The sequence below is a fragment of the Nerophis ophidion genome, linkage group LG18 (assembly GCF_033978795.1).
Source record: "Nerophis ophidion isolate RoL-2023_Sa linkage group LG18, RoL_Noph_v1.0, whole genome shotgun sequence".
NCBI lineage: Eukaryota > Metazoa > Chordata > Actinopteri > Syngnathiformes > Syngnathidae > Nerophis > Nerophis ophidion.
Window position 1 is genome coordinate 549,604 of NC_084628.1, and position 15,635 is coordinate 565,238.

The 15,635-nt window shown below is 38.7% G+C and overlaps 1 protein-coding gene across 2 annotated transcripts in view; it reads right to left on the reverse strand.

Moving 5' to 3' along the window:
• LOC133537456 (fibroblast growth factor 12-like) overlaps nt 1–15,635 on the reverse strand; it is an 80,631-nt gene that overhangs the window by 50,473 nt on the left and 14,523 nt on the right. Inside the window, exon 1 of one of the 2 annotated variants that reach the window (XM_061878476.1) lies at nt 7,834–7,854. The exons of the other annotated variant lie outside the window; for it this stretch is intronic. The gene's annotated coding sequence lies outside the window, so the exon portion shown is untranslated. Of the gene's footprint in view, nt 1–7,833; nt 7,855–15,635 lie in introns of those variants that run through there. 2 annotated transcript variants of the gene reach the window in all.

The window sequence follows — 15,635 nt, forward strand, 5'->3', positions numbered from 1 at the left end:
GTTATTAGAGTTGTGGTCGGACGGTGGTTGTTTCCGGATGAGGAGATGCTGTTCCATTATTGTTTTAAGTAAAGTCTGAATGTCATTAAAAGAGTTAGCCCCATCTTTCTCTCCCGTCCTTGCAGACTATATCGCTACAACAAAGACGACAGGGAAAAGGCGCTGCCGAAGGTGAGCCACGTAAATAAGACCGCACACAAAACGGCGCACCCGGAAGCAATTGCCAGAAAGCGACCTGAAGATGATCTGTAAAACACAATCTATGCAACATTTTGAGCAAAGAACCTCCATCACGTTATGTAGAACACAAGGAAGTGTTTTCAATTTAGAAAAAAAAAAAGATTCCTTTAATGCGCCCTATATATGTGTTCCTTTTATATGAAAAAAAAGATAAAGATATAGACAATTCATTGGCAGAGCACCTTATAATCCAGTGCGTACTATGGTCCGGAAAATACGTTACATCGCTTGTCAATAGTGCACAAATAATAGGCTATATATTTATATCATTTCATACTGTAACGACTAGGTAATGTTAATGTATTATGTTCGTGTGGTTCGTGTAGTTTGGATTTAATGTTGGTTTTTCCCATGTTTACAACACACTGTCTGTGCCTGCAGCAAAGACTCACTAATGTGAAAGTGTTTTCATGGGAGGTAAAACCTGTTGGTACTGTCCCGTTGTTTGTGATCATAAAATTGGTAATAAAAGTAAAAAATGGCGTCGGACTTTGTGTGATTTCTTCTGGGAGCTGCAATATATTATATTATTTTAATTTGTTTTCAAGTTAAAAAAGCCCTTATTTTCAAGGTGTGGCGGTAATAAGAAATGCTGTGGCGACGCGCCACATTCAATTACATTAAGGGGAAACCCTTGTACATTAGGACAACAATCTGCAGTCCGTTCTCACACACAGCAAAATTGCATTGACAGTGCTTTAAATGTGTGCTTTAAATCAGTGGTCCCCAACCACCGGGCCGTGGCCCGATTGGTACCGGGCCGCAGAAGAATTTTTTAGTAATTTTTATTTTTTTTTTTTAAAATAAAGTTTATTTTTTATTAAATCAACATAAAAAACACAATATAGACTTACAATTAGTGCACCAACCACAAAAACCTCCCCTTTTCATGACAAAAACGTCCCTTTTTCATGACAAAAAAAAAATAAAATTAAATTTAAAAAAAGGACTTAATCTTAGTTTTAGCATAAACAATTTGTATTTGTCTATTCCAGTTTAAAAATGTTACCATTGATAAAATAACTATTCAAATAATATATTTAGATTTTTCCCCACATATAAATGTTGTTTAAAAATTCTGCAACATCCTGAGGATGCTTAATTTAGGAATTACAAGTTGCATAATACTTATTTTATCTTAAATATCTTGCTAATTTCTAAATAAAACAATCTAAATTTAGGATGTCTTATCAAGTATCATTAACTAGCTGCATGGACAAATAATAGTTTTACAAGTTTTTAGTATTTTTTATGAAAATACATTTTAAAAATGAACAGTTTAGCTAAGAAACATATTCATTATTAATTTAGTTTATGTTAGCGCAACATAATTATATGTACACTTAATTTTAGTGTGATAATATTTGAGTGGGCCCTGAGCCCCTCTGTAGGGGAAAAGTTAGGTTCTAAGGTAAACAAAAAAAAAAAAAAAAAAAAAAAAAAGGTTAAGATCCCTGATGTAGACCACAAGGAAGTGTTTCAAAAGTGGAAAATAAAATCATAATATGACACTTTTAATTTGTGTTTTGGCAACACCTAGTGGTCACAATAATTCATTAAGTTAAGCTCATGACACAGTAAGTTAAATGATGCAGACACATTTGTTACTGGATACGTACTTATACATATTTGCCTTGGAGACTTTGTATTTGTAAGAGTATACAAGTATAATTATTTGATACTTGTTTGTATTGACAAATGTTGCGTTTCAGACTGCAATATTGTACAATTAAGGACAGTTATTACACAAGTCTAGCTTGTGAGCTATTGTGTGCTTAGCTGTCAAGTAGCTGGTAGCTACTAGTAGCCTATATCCTACCATGTTTACCTTTTGTAAAACCCATGCTCCATTACCTTAACCCTGGAGGGTTACCTGTTGTTATACAGTCAGTGATCAGGTCAATTTATACGCCAGTACAAAGATCCACCCATCCATCCGTTTTCTACCGCTTGTCCCTCATGTATGTTTAACAACTTGTGTCAATTACCATGAATTGATTTACGTGGACCCCGACTTAAACAAGTGGAAAACTTATTCGGGTGTTACCATTTAGTGATCAATTGTATGGAATATGTACTGAACTGTGCAATCTACTAGTAAAAGTTTCAATCCATCAACCAATCAATTGTATGTTGTCATGTCTTGGTCGCATGATTTTGCGGTAGTCGTTTCCTCAAGATGCAGAAAGACGTCCATAAGCAGCGTGCAGGTAAGAAGGATGATTTATTCAAATTACAAGGCAAAAGATACGAAAAAAATTAAAACGTGCGGATGACACAAGACTCCACGGCAAAGCTAGCAATAGACTAGCCAAACAAAAGGAGCAAGAAGCAAGTAATACCAATGTAAATGTCGCTCGCATGTTGCAAACAAGACTGCCAGGGAAGAGTGTGGTGCGAGGCAGGAATAAATAGCTCTCTGATTAGTAAGAAAGAGGTGAGCGTCCCAACCACTGATCAGGTGCAGGTGACAAAAATGAGCACCTATGCTAACAAAGAACACAAACAAGGGTGCTGAAACACGAGTAATCACCAACTAAGGAAATATCAAACTAAACAAAACATGACCCGGGCAACGGATCATGACAGTATCTATCTGGGAAAAATGTTTATATATATATATATATATATATATATATATATATATATATTAGGGCTGGGCAACGATTAAAAATGTTAATCGAAGTTAATCGCACTATTTCTCCGATTAATTGCGATTAACTGCATTGTATGCGCAAAGCCCAATAATGAATTCAAAAGTAGTGTGTAATGCACCTTTATTGGAATATTCTCCCACATGAACAAAAGCGCCAAAACATTTGTTGTGCAAACACAATTTAAATCAGTCCTTGTTAAACAGTAGCAGTTAAATAGCATATTTTATGAAAATCAACTCAAAAAATGTAAATACAAACATTTAAGCTTATTGCCACTGCCAGGGTATTTAAGTTATCCTGTTTGTTATGGAAAATAAATATAATCTACATACAAATCTCTGAGCCACAATCATAACATCTGAACAGGCAATTTCTGAGGTAACAGCAGAAACATTTTTTTTATCAGGGATCTTATGTTTAAAAAAAACTGTATTATAGGTAGTGGGCTGTTTTAGGGAATTTTTGATCAAATTATCCGTAGTAGCAATATTAATAATGTTGTGTTTATTCTGCGTAGTGCACTTAAAATAATTATGACCATATCTAGGAATTGATATGATGGGAATTTTCCGATTGTTTGCTTGGTGCTTTGATAAACTGAACGCATATACATGGTACTATATGGTGAAGTTATGAGCCAGGGAAAAAAGAACTACCCTACCCAGCATGCAACAGGAGTGACGAGCATGCGCGGTAGCCCGGTATAAGTTGTGTCGCCATGACGGCATCTTGTATGTTGTGATATGCACGCTCTGAAAGCAAACGTTGAGAACTCAGCCAACACGCCTCGTCTGCATTATTCATAAATAGACAGACAACACATATACTCCGCTGCTTCACAGGCCGGCAAAGTATTCCCATGCTAGCTAGCCGGTCTAGCAAGCATGCCTCATTCAGTCCAAAACGGCCCGATCTATCCACATTCAGAATTGTCTGGCGGTCGTAAGTGATCCCGGAGTGACCACGCTGTAAGCCAGCCATGAAATTTGCAGAATTGTCCGGTATTTTTGCCAAATGTTCCATCTTTACCAAGAGCCCCTCGACGCCGAAATACATCCGGGAGATGCCATCTTGTTAAGAAAAGGCGTTAACAAAATAAAAGCATGTAAACAACATACGCAAATGTAAGATAAAATAATTGTCGGCGTTAATAGATTGATGAGTTAACGCGTAATTAACGCATTAATTTGCCCACCCCTAATATATATATATATACATATATATATATATATATATATATATATATATATACATACACATACATATGTATATATAAATATATATTTATATATACATATATATATTTTTTTATATTTCTATATACATATATATATTTTTTTTAATATATATATACATATATATATATACATAGATATACATACATATATATATACATACATATATATATTGTTTTATATTTATATATACATATATATATATATATTTATATATATATATATATATATATATATATATATATATATATATATATATATATATATAAATCCTGCATTAAATTCTGACAATAGAATTTCCATTTATGTTCAAATATTGGGATCTTTTCTAAAATTATTTCTTTAATCATAACAACCTGTCCTTAACCATGACTAATCCAAATTTAAAAATGTTATTAATCTGATAAAATTACTTATTTATTCAAGTGTTTGAACAAACTTTCATAAAGATCCAAAACAGCTTTATAACAAGTCCAGGGTATGAGTTACCCGTTATATGCACTTTTATGTTTAGCTTTTTTCTTCACCCTAAAAACTTATTTTCCTTTTTTCTCAGTACAACCTAACATGTATGAAATAGGGATATTTTGTTGTTATTGTTTCCACCACAAACCTGTCTAACGTGTGTAACTTAGAGAGCAAGTAAAAAAAGTAAACAACATAGATACCTGGGGTAAAATTCTTATAATATTGATTTACCCTCAAAGCCAGTATTTACTGACAATGTAATGAATAAAGTGTTTTTGTTCACCCCAGGAAAGCTGGGAAAATCAGGCCGGTGCAGGAACTTTAAAGCCATGGTGTGCGTCTTGGCGTCAGTTGGCCACTAGACAGCGCTGTTGGCTTACATTTCCCCCCTCCGCTCCCCTCTGCAAACCTTTATTGCTTTGATTGATGGCAGCTTTTTCCCCCAATATGAAGGTGGTGTTATGTTTCATTGCTGACTTTGCTTTTGCATTCAAGGCCATGCCTCTCTGCAGCAAGAGTGCGTACAAACGACCAATAGACGTAACACAGACAAAATCATGGTGAACGTCATCGATGACAAATCTGGTATGATTTGACTGTTTGACAGCATTTTAAAGACTCTTATGCAGTCGATGCATTCGCCATAAGTCTCCCGCCCAAAGGCAAAACCTAGTAACTCACTTCTAGCTGATTTTGAGAAAACAAAGGAAAACCAATCTATCTTGATGCTGTCTTACAAAGATTTACAAAGTCATCAAACGTATAGATGTTTTCTTGAGCTTTCATTTTCTTGCCGATTGAGCCATGGATTGAATCTGCTCTCATGAACGTGTGCCCTTTCTCCAGATATTTTATCACAATTTCGGGTGGGCCCCATTCTGCGTTTGCACATTGGGCAAGAGCCGTGTACAGCGTCCAGTTTTTATTTTGACCTCCACAGTTATCTGCCCAAAAGAGTATGCAAGGGCAAGAATCAAGAACAATACATTTAATGAAGGTGCTTGCAACGTCCTGGGCCAATCTTCCAAATATCCCCTTGTGCCATAATATCACATAATCAGGTTGACCGTCGGCCCCCATTCGTGCAAATGTCTCATTAAAGACAATAAAGCGACTGACAAAGAAGCTCCGATTGGTCCCTTGAGATACTAGGTTTTTCTGTTGTATCTACGCGGTTATGTGGTAGTTGCTAGGTCCTGCCATGCGCGTAACAGCTTACTTACGGAACAAATTACAATATCGCATACACTAATGTAAAGCATATCACCTAGGAACTCCAAAATTATTATCAGCTCGGTTTTGCCCAAAATTGAGTTACTGGGTTTTGCCTTTGGACGAGAGAAGTTGAGAGGGAGTGGTTGTGTGGCTGCGGCATGAGTGGTGTAGCAGGATGACTTGCATAGACCGCGTACAGAAGGTGGTCTGAGAGTTAAGACTTAAAGTAGTGATGACTTCACATGTTCACACTGATATTCAACACTACCTGTTCATTCCACACATCTGACCAAGGGTATTTTTAAGGCTGACAAATTGTGCAGTGAAATGTAGACCACTTGATATATGAGCTTTACTAAATTGCTGACATTGAAGTAGTAAATATGTAAAATGTGATGGAACTTGAATGCAGTGAGATTTCCCTGGCTGGGGAAGTTAGCATATTGGCAACTTTGTTTTTATTTTCTGTGTTGACACATTCCCATTTGTCACCTTGAATTTAGTGTGAAGGCATTTAAAGCTTTTTGGTGCATTCCATTTGTACTGGGAAGTTGGAATTTCCAAGCTGTCCATCCATCCATCCGTTTTCTACCGCTTGTCCCTTTCAGAGTCGCGGGGGGTGCTGGAGCCTATCTCAGCTGCATTCGGGCGGAAGGCGGGGTACACCTTGGACAAGTCGCCACCTCATTGCAGGGCCAACACAGATAGACAGACAACATTCACACTCACATTCGCACACTAGGGACCATTTAGTGTTGGCAAGCTGCTAGTAGGAATTTCAACTGTAACGCCCCTTGAGGTCGAAGTGCCCCGTGGGAAATGCGGCACATTATCACCACCCCCAATTTGGCTTCCAATATGGCTGCTCTGAATGTAAAAAATTATATAAGCTTCTATATTGTCTGGGGCTGTGAATCTTTGGGCACCACACGATTCGTTTCGGCATTTTCAATACAGCCACACCTTAAAAATAAGGAATTTTCTTTTCAACGTGAAAATAAATTAAATTTATATATATATATATATATATATATATATATATATACACATATATATATATATATATATATATATATATATATATGTATATATATATATTAACACTGAATTTGTCATTTTACTCTTGATTTTAATGGTATTCAATAATTATATCTAACATACATACAGTTTAACAAGATAAACCTTGTCAAATGTTATGAAAGGATGTGTTAATCAGAAAGGTTATTATGAAGGGTTAGGTCAGACTGATTACAAAATAAATACTAATCAAATATACTGCAAAAGAAGGAACTCATAGAAACTGATGAAAAATAATATGGCATACAATTATCCAACCAGCCATCTATTTTCCACAATAATAAATAATAAATAATATATATATATATATACACACAATGTTATATCCCAGATATACCTGTGGACAACCATCTACAAAATATTCAACTATTGAGGAGGACAGTGGCGGCTTTTAACGAGAGAAAGTCCAACTGGAGCGGCAGCGCCAAGCAAGTGTGACGTCAGGCTCGCCGCAGCTCGCCTCTTTCGTCACAAACATCGAGAGACAGAAGTAAAAAGTCTCTAAACACGAGTTCAGTCTATGATAACACCAGAAAAATATGGTAAATCTCAACAAAGAACATTGAACAAAATGACCTTTTTTCATGTAATACATACGTATGTTCTACATCGCTAGCGTGTTTCCTCTTCATCCACCGTGTTTGAAGGTTGCATAAATAATGCATAGTTTCCTATAAGTTGTTATATTCAGACAAGGCAAGAATAGCTTTTGTGGATGTGGCCATTTTGATTTCTAACCTCGTAACTGGAACGCTCATAACTGGGCTGTGACATCGTGCCCAGCGCCGACTTCCAACTTCCGAAGTAAATAGGACGCACCATTAGACTGCCGCCCATCTATTTTAGCTGAGGTGGCTGTTGAAGTCGTGCTGAGGTCGAGCCGAGCGGCGTTTCCATCAAAGAGACACGGTTGTGACTGTGATGTTAGACTGAAGACTCACCCTGCTGGCAGCTGTCTTTGACATGTCTGGCTTCTCCCTCGTCTACCTCAATGCCAGTCTTATCGCCGGACAGCAGGCGCTCCAAGAATCTCTGCAGTCTCTTTGTCGATCAATCAGGAAGTAAATCAATAAGTGGATACTTCTGGTAATAGCTGGGCGAGCTCACAATTTCACGTGATGACACACCTCTCAGCTGTTTGGCTATCAACACTTTCAGCCACTCTGACATCCATAATGTAAACACACTGAGGCCTGATGGAAAATAACAGACCAACATTTCTGAGAATGAACACGACCATGACCGTCGACTTTTCAGAAGATGACATGACGACACTGTGTAAAGATTTGTGTGTTAGCTTGTGGCTGTTAGCATAAGGCATTTTTTAGGGATGTAACAATGACCGGTATTGATGATGATTTGCAGTAATAATTCCCAACAGTTAGTGGAACCGTACTTAAATGTTGAAAATCTATTTCTTAAAACCATAAATGATTATTGCCCCTAAACTCAATAAACTCATAGCATGGTGATGCTGCTCATTTACTGGAGAAGCAGCAAGCGTGCTAATTGTTAGCTTGCAGCTATTGGGCTACTTGTTAGCTAGCATCTAGCACTCTAATAACTAGCTACCTTAAATACAAAACACATATATTCCTATTACAAACATCATAACCAAGGCCCCATTAATGCACAGGCTTACCTAAGCTAATGCCCATGGACCCAACCAGATAAGGGGCCCCCAGATTTTGATGGCAGAATCCAAAGATTGGTGTTTATAGCTGTCAATCACAAACAGTTTACCTTTGTCTTGTATGTTCACTTTCTCTCTCTCGGCTGCATTTTTTTTTCTTCTGTTTCGAGCGGTGCTCGAACCGACATCGCCTGTGTGAGAGACCAGCGCACTACTATTGAGCTAAAACAAAGACAGTCTCACGGATCGTTGGCACCGTTGTGAAGGAGATGTATCTATGAACAAAATGATTTTTAAAAAAGGGGATATTTTTGCAATGTTGCTGTTCTGTTGAGTAAAATCATGTTTTTGTTTTTCCAAACTGTGTTCCACCCTTATACCCCATAATAAACTTATATATCTACATACACTTCTGAGCAACTAAGCTATTCAACTGTGGACATTGAACCTACAGGTGTGCTCTCCCAGGACAGGAATATGAAGATCTATACGCGAACATTTCCACAAAAGGAAATTAACCTACGTGACACCACATAAGCGTCATGTAGGATGCAGGATGGGTACCTTTCACATGCGAATCGATATGCTACCTAGGATCCGACACCCGTAGTAAACTGTACAAGTACTTTATACATTTTTTGTGTTTAAAAATGTTAATTGTGTAATGATAAAATCTCATTTATAATATGACATAAAATGAGCTGATAATGATAAATGTGCTGTCCAGTTGTTATATCTTGTTTTCTTATTACATTTCGGAGGCTAGATTAATTCTTATAATTATTTTTTTCTATACACTATTTATCTATGGAAGGCCATTAGTTTTTTCAGCCCAACCCGCCAGACAGAACAGTAAGAATGATTGGTCGCTGCAAGAGCAGCGCCTAAAACACCAGAGTGTGTGACACTGGGAGAAAGGCGGGTGAAGTATATCTTGCCCAAGGACACAACGGCGGAGGCTGGAATCGAACAAGGAACCCTCAAGTTTCTAGACGACCGCTCTACCATCGGGGCCGGACTTCTCAACTACAGAGGGGCCCGCGACCCAGACAGATATTAACACTGAATTTGTCATTTTACTCTTGATTTTAATGGAATTCAATAATTGTATCCAACATACATACAGTTTAACAAGATAAACCTTGTCAAATGTTATGAAAGCATGTGTTAATCAGAAAGGTTATTATGAAGGGTTAGGTCAGACTGATTACAAAATAAATACTAATCAAATATACTGCAAAAGAAGGAACTCATAGAAACTGATGAAAAATAATATGGCATACAATTATCCAACCAGCCATCTATTTTCTACAATAATATATATATATATATATATATATATATATATATATATATATATACACACAATGTTATATCCCAGATATGAGTTCCTTCTTTTGCAGTATATTTTATTAGTATTTATTTTGTAATCAGTCTGACCTAACCCTTCATAATAACCTTTCTGATTAACACATCCTTTCATAACATTTCAATCAATCAATCAATGTTTACTTATATAGCCCTAAATCACTAGTGTCTCAAAGGGCTGCACAAACCACCACGACATCCTCGGTAGGCCCACATAAGGGCAAGGAAAACTCACACCCAGTGGGACGTCGGTGACAATAATGACTATGAGAACCTTAGAGAGGAGGAAAGCAATGGATGTCGAGCGGGTCTAACATGATACTGTGAAAGTTCAATCCACAATGGATCCAACACAGTCGTCAGCAGAGAGAGTCCCGTTCACAGCGGAGCCACCAGGAAACCATCCCAAGCGGAGGCGGATCAGCAGCGCAGAGATGTCCCCAGCCGATACACAGGCCAGCAGTACATGGCCATCGGATCGGACCGGACCCCCTCCACAAGGGAGAGTGGGACATAGAAGAAAAAGAAAAGAAACAGCAGATCAACTGGTCTAAAAAGGGAGTCTATTTAAAGGCTACAGTATACAAATGAGTTTTAAGGTGAGACTTAAATGCTTCTACTGAGGTGGCATCTCGAACTGTTACCGGGAGGGCATTCCAGAGTACTGGAGCCCGAACGGAAAACGCTCTATAGCCCGCAGACTTTTTTTGGGCTTTGGGAATCACTAATAAGCCGGAGTCCTTTGAACGCAGATTTCTTGCCGGGACATATGGTACAATACAATCGGCAAGATAGGATGGAGCTAGACCGTGTAGTATTTTATACGTAAGTAGTAAAACCTTAAAGTCACATCTTAAGTGCACAGGAAGCCAGTGCAGGTGAGCCAGTACAGGCGTAATGTGATCAAACTTTCTTGTTCTTGTCAAAAGTCTAGCAGCCGCATTTTGTACCAACTGTAATCTTTTAATGCTAGACATGGGGAGACCCGAAAATAATACGTTACAGTAGTCGAGGCGAGACGTAACAAACGCATGGATAATGATCTCAGCGTCTTTAGTGGACAGAATGGAGCGAATTTTAGCGATATTACGGAGATGAAAGAAGGCCGTTTTAGTAACGCTTTTAATGTGTGCCTCAAAGGAGAGAGTTGGGTCGAAGATAATACCCAGATTCTTTACCGTGTCGCCTTGTTTAATTGTTTGGTTGTCAAATGTTAGAGTTGTATTATTAAATAGAGTTCGGTGTCTAGCAGGACCGATAATCAGCATTTCCGTTTTTTTGGCGTTGAGTTGCAAAAAGTTAGCGGACGTCCATTGTTTAATTTCATTAAGACACGCCTCCAGCTGACTACAATCCGGCGTGTTGGTCAGCTTTAGGGGCATGTAGAGTTGGGTGTCATCAGCATAACAGTGAAAGCTAACACCGTATTTGCGTATGATGTCACCTAGCGGCAGCATGTAGATGCTGAAGAGTGCAGGGCCAAGGACCGAACCCTGGGGAACTCCACACGTTACCTTAACGTAGTCCGAGGTCACATTGTTATGGGAGACACACTGCATCCTATCAGTAAGATAAGAGTTAAACCAAGACAGGGCTAAGTCTGACATACCGATTCGTGTTTTGATACGTTCTAATAAAATATTATGATCGACGGTATCGAAAGCAGCGCTAAGATCGAGGAGCAGCAACATAGATGACGCATCAGAATCCATCGTTAGCAATAGATCATTAGTCATTTTTGCGAGGGCTGTCTCCGTCGAGTGATTTGCCCTGAAACCGGATTGAAAGGTTTCACATAGATTGTTAGACGCTAAGTGTTCATTTAACTGCTCCGCAACAATTTTTTCGAGGATTTTTGAAATGAAGGGAAGGTGAGACACCGGTCGGTAGTTTACCATGAGGTCAGGATCGAGGTTAGGTCTTTTAAGGAGAGGATGAATAACCGCTTTTTTGAATGCTAGGGGAACAGTGCCCGAGGAAAGTGATAAGTTTATAATATTTAGCACTGATGGACCTAATAATACAAAGAGCTCCTTGATCAGTTTCCCAGGAAGAGGGTCAAGTAAACATGTTGTTTGTTTTATTCCATTTACACGTTGTAACAATTCCTCTAATGTTATTTCCTCAAAACGAGAGAAACTATTTTGGAGGGCAGTATCCGCCGTATATACAATCGTGTCAGTGTTAATAGAACCCCGTTGTAGCTGGGACGCATTGTCTTTAATCTCCTTTCTAATGACTTCAATTTTCTTACTAAAGAATTGCATAAAGTCATCAGCTGAGTGGGTGGAGCTACTGGAAGGGGTCCCTTGTTGGGTTAGCGATGCTACCGTACTAAACAAAAATTTAGGATCGTTTTTATTACGGTGGATGAGATTTGAGTAATAATTAGCTTTAGCTAAGGTAAGCATGCGTTTATAAGTTATTAAACCATCACTAAATGCTTGATGGTGCACCTCAAGTTTAGTCGTGCGCCATTTGCGTTCCAGCTTTCTGCATAATAATTTCTGAGCTCTAGTTTCTTCTGTAAACCACGGGGTGCGCTTTTTTGGAGCCTTTTTTAACTTTAGCGGTGCTATGTTATCAATGGTTTCGCGCAGGGCGTCGTTAAAATTGTTAGTGAGGTTATCAATAGAGCCCACATACTTTGGGAATGGTGCCATTACCGAGGGCAGTAGGTCAGCAAGAGTTGTCGTTGTGGCTGTATTAATGTTGCGGCTGCTATAGCAGTTATTATTATTATTAGTTTGACGAACATGCGTCTGAACCTCGAATTTTATAAGGTAATGATCGGACAATACTTTAGTATACGGGAGTATCGTAACTTTGGAAGCGGTGATCCCCTTGACAAGCACTAGGTCTATCGTATTACCGTTGCGATGCGTGGGTTCATTTATTATTTGTGTGAGACCACAGCTATCAATTATACTCTGGAGCGCTACGCACGGTGGGTCCGATGGGGTATTCATGTGGATATTAAAGTCCCCCATTATGATTATATTATCGGCGTGTGTCACTAGATCAGCAACGAACTCTGAGAATTCATTGATAAAGTCCGAACAGGGCCCTGGGGGGCGGTAGATAACAGCCAGGTGTAGAGGCAGCGGTGTGACAGACCTCATAGTAAGCACCTCAAACGATTTATATTTATTATTTATGTTAGGACTAAGGTTAAAGTTTTCGTTGTATATTAGTGCGACCCCCCCACCCCTTTTAAGCGGACGGGCAATATGCGCATGTGTAAAGTTAGGAGGACATGCCTCATTTAGCGCAAAAAAGTCGTTTGGTTTAAGCCAGGTTTCGCTGAGACCGATGACGTTAAGATTGTTGTCTCTGATAATATCATTAACTAACAAAGTTTTGGGAGACAATGATCTTATGTTTAAAAAACCTACATTATAGGTAGTGGGCTGTTTTAGGGAATTTTTGATCAAATTATCCGTAGTAGCAATATTAATAATGTTGTGTTTATTATGCCCAGTGCATTCAGTATAATTACGACCATATCTAGGAATTGATACGACGGGAATGTTCCGATTGTTTGATTGTTGCTTTGATAAACTGCACGCATCATGGTTAGCCACCTCAGTAACGGGGATGTTCCGATTGTTTGTTTGTTGCTTTGATAAACTGCACGCATCATAGTTAGCCTCCTCAGTAACGGGGATGTTCCGATTGTTTGTTTGTTGCTTTGATAAACTGCACGCATCATAGTTAGCCTCCTCAGTAACGGGGATTTTCCGATTGTTTGTTTGTTGCTTTGATAAACTGCACGCATCATAGTTAGCCACCTCAGTAAAACACATGTCCAACTCTGAAACACTCAAAGCAGAAAAAACTTGTTCTAATTTAACAGACTCCTTACCCAGACCAGTAGTCTCGCATTTTCCATCTAAATCCGTCTTCAGGGTGGAGGGAAGTGGTGTACTGTGGGGATTAGCCTTCTGCTTTGTTTTTAGCCCCGCTCGACATCCGCGTTTCCGATCACACCGCTGGCGTCTGCTCCGTAGACGGCCCCCGCTGCTACTAGACTCCCCTGCTTCACAGGCCGCTGGATGTAGCCGCCGATGTATCCCCATGCTAGTTAGCATGTTTAGCACGCCCGCGTCTATCAGTCCAAAACGGCCCAATATGTCCATATCCAGAAGTGTCTGGCGGTCGTACGTGATCACGGAGTGACCACGATGCGAGCCAGCCATGAAGTATGCAGAACTGTCCGGCATTTCCGCCAAATGTTCCATCTTTAGCAAGAGCACCGCAGTGTCGCAGCCCGTCCGGGCGCCGCCATCTTGCAATCTCTTATATATATATATATATATATACATATACATGTATATACATATATATATATATATACATGTATATACATATATATATATACATGTATATACATATATATATACATATATGTATATATATATATATATATATATATATATATATATATATATATACACACATATATATATTTCTATATACATATATATATATATATTTCTTAAGTAAACTGTCAATAATATTTAGGTGCAAATGAAAGCTTCAGCTTGACCACTTTAGTCATAATTTTTGCACCTAAAATTCTCCATGACTTTAGCTCCAGACGTCTTCTGTTTGTCTGATATTGTCAATTTGTACAACTGAGTACCGCTGTGGCTCAATACAGCTCAGAGCTGAGAAACAGATATTTTTTGGCGGCCCTCTAGTCTAGGGGTGCTCGCAGCCCACAAAAATGGGCCCAAGCACTATGGTTAAGAAACACTGCCATACATTATAGTGGACTTTGAGATTAGATGGCAGTGGTGTATAGACTACACTGTGTTACTTAGCTAGGAAGTAACCTTTGCCATGAAGCTGAATGTGCCCGTAGTCTTATGTGGAGCCATACAAAGTGTTTATACTTACAAACCAGCTATTAATTAAAACCAATATTATTTAGCATCAAGCTAGCGCATTTTGGAGAAGTGGAACCTAATTTATGTTTAAAAAAAAAAAAAAATTAATCAGAATACTTGCTTTCTTGGCAACATTACTTAGAGGGAATTTGGCTGAGTCCACCATGAGTGCTTTTCAAGTGATTGTTTGAGCTGGTGTTTAGTCTACAACCGGACACCAGGACTTGAGCAACAAAGATGTCGAAAGATGGTACCGTTGGATTTTACGTGAATCGATACCCGGTAGTACCGACGGAATTCGGTTGGCGCCAATAAAAGTATCAAATTCGGTACCCATCCGTAAGCAAGACATTCTGCTTTTATTATTAATAAAAACACTTTAAAACAGGGGTGCCCAAAGTGGAGCCCACGGGCCAAATTTGGCCCGTCATGTCCTTGCGAATGTAATACTGTGAAGCTCGGGCTGTGGATGTTTGTGCTTCCTCGATGCAAGGATGATGTGGGACGAGTCAGGCATGAATTTAAGTACATGATTTATTAAATAGACAAACACTATAATCAAAAATAATCAAACTAAGGGCGCTCACAAGGAGGTATAAAACTTGGCTACAAAATACAAACAGGAAACAAAAACACTTGCTCGATTGGCATGAATGAACTATGAACAGACAAAACAAAAATAGCACTGTGGCATAAATATATAAACTTACTCGGCATGGAACTGTGGACAGGACGTAAAGGTTTGGACAGCATGGGTAGGGTGCGTGTGTGTGAGTGTGAGGATCCCAGGACGAAGACAAGAAAAAGAGTGACTTAAATAGCTGTGATGATTAGTGAAAACAGGTGAGGC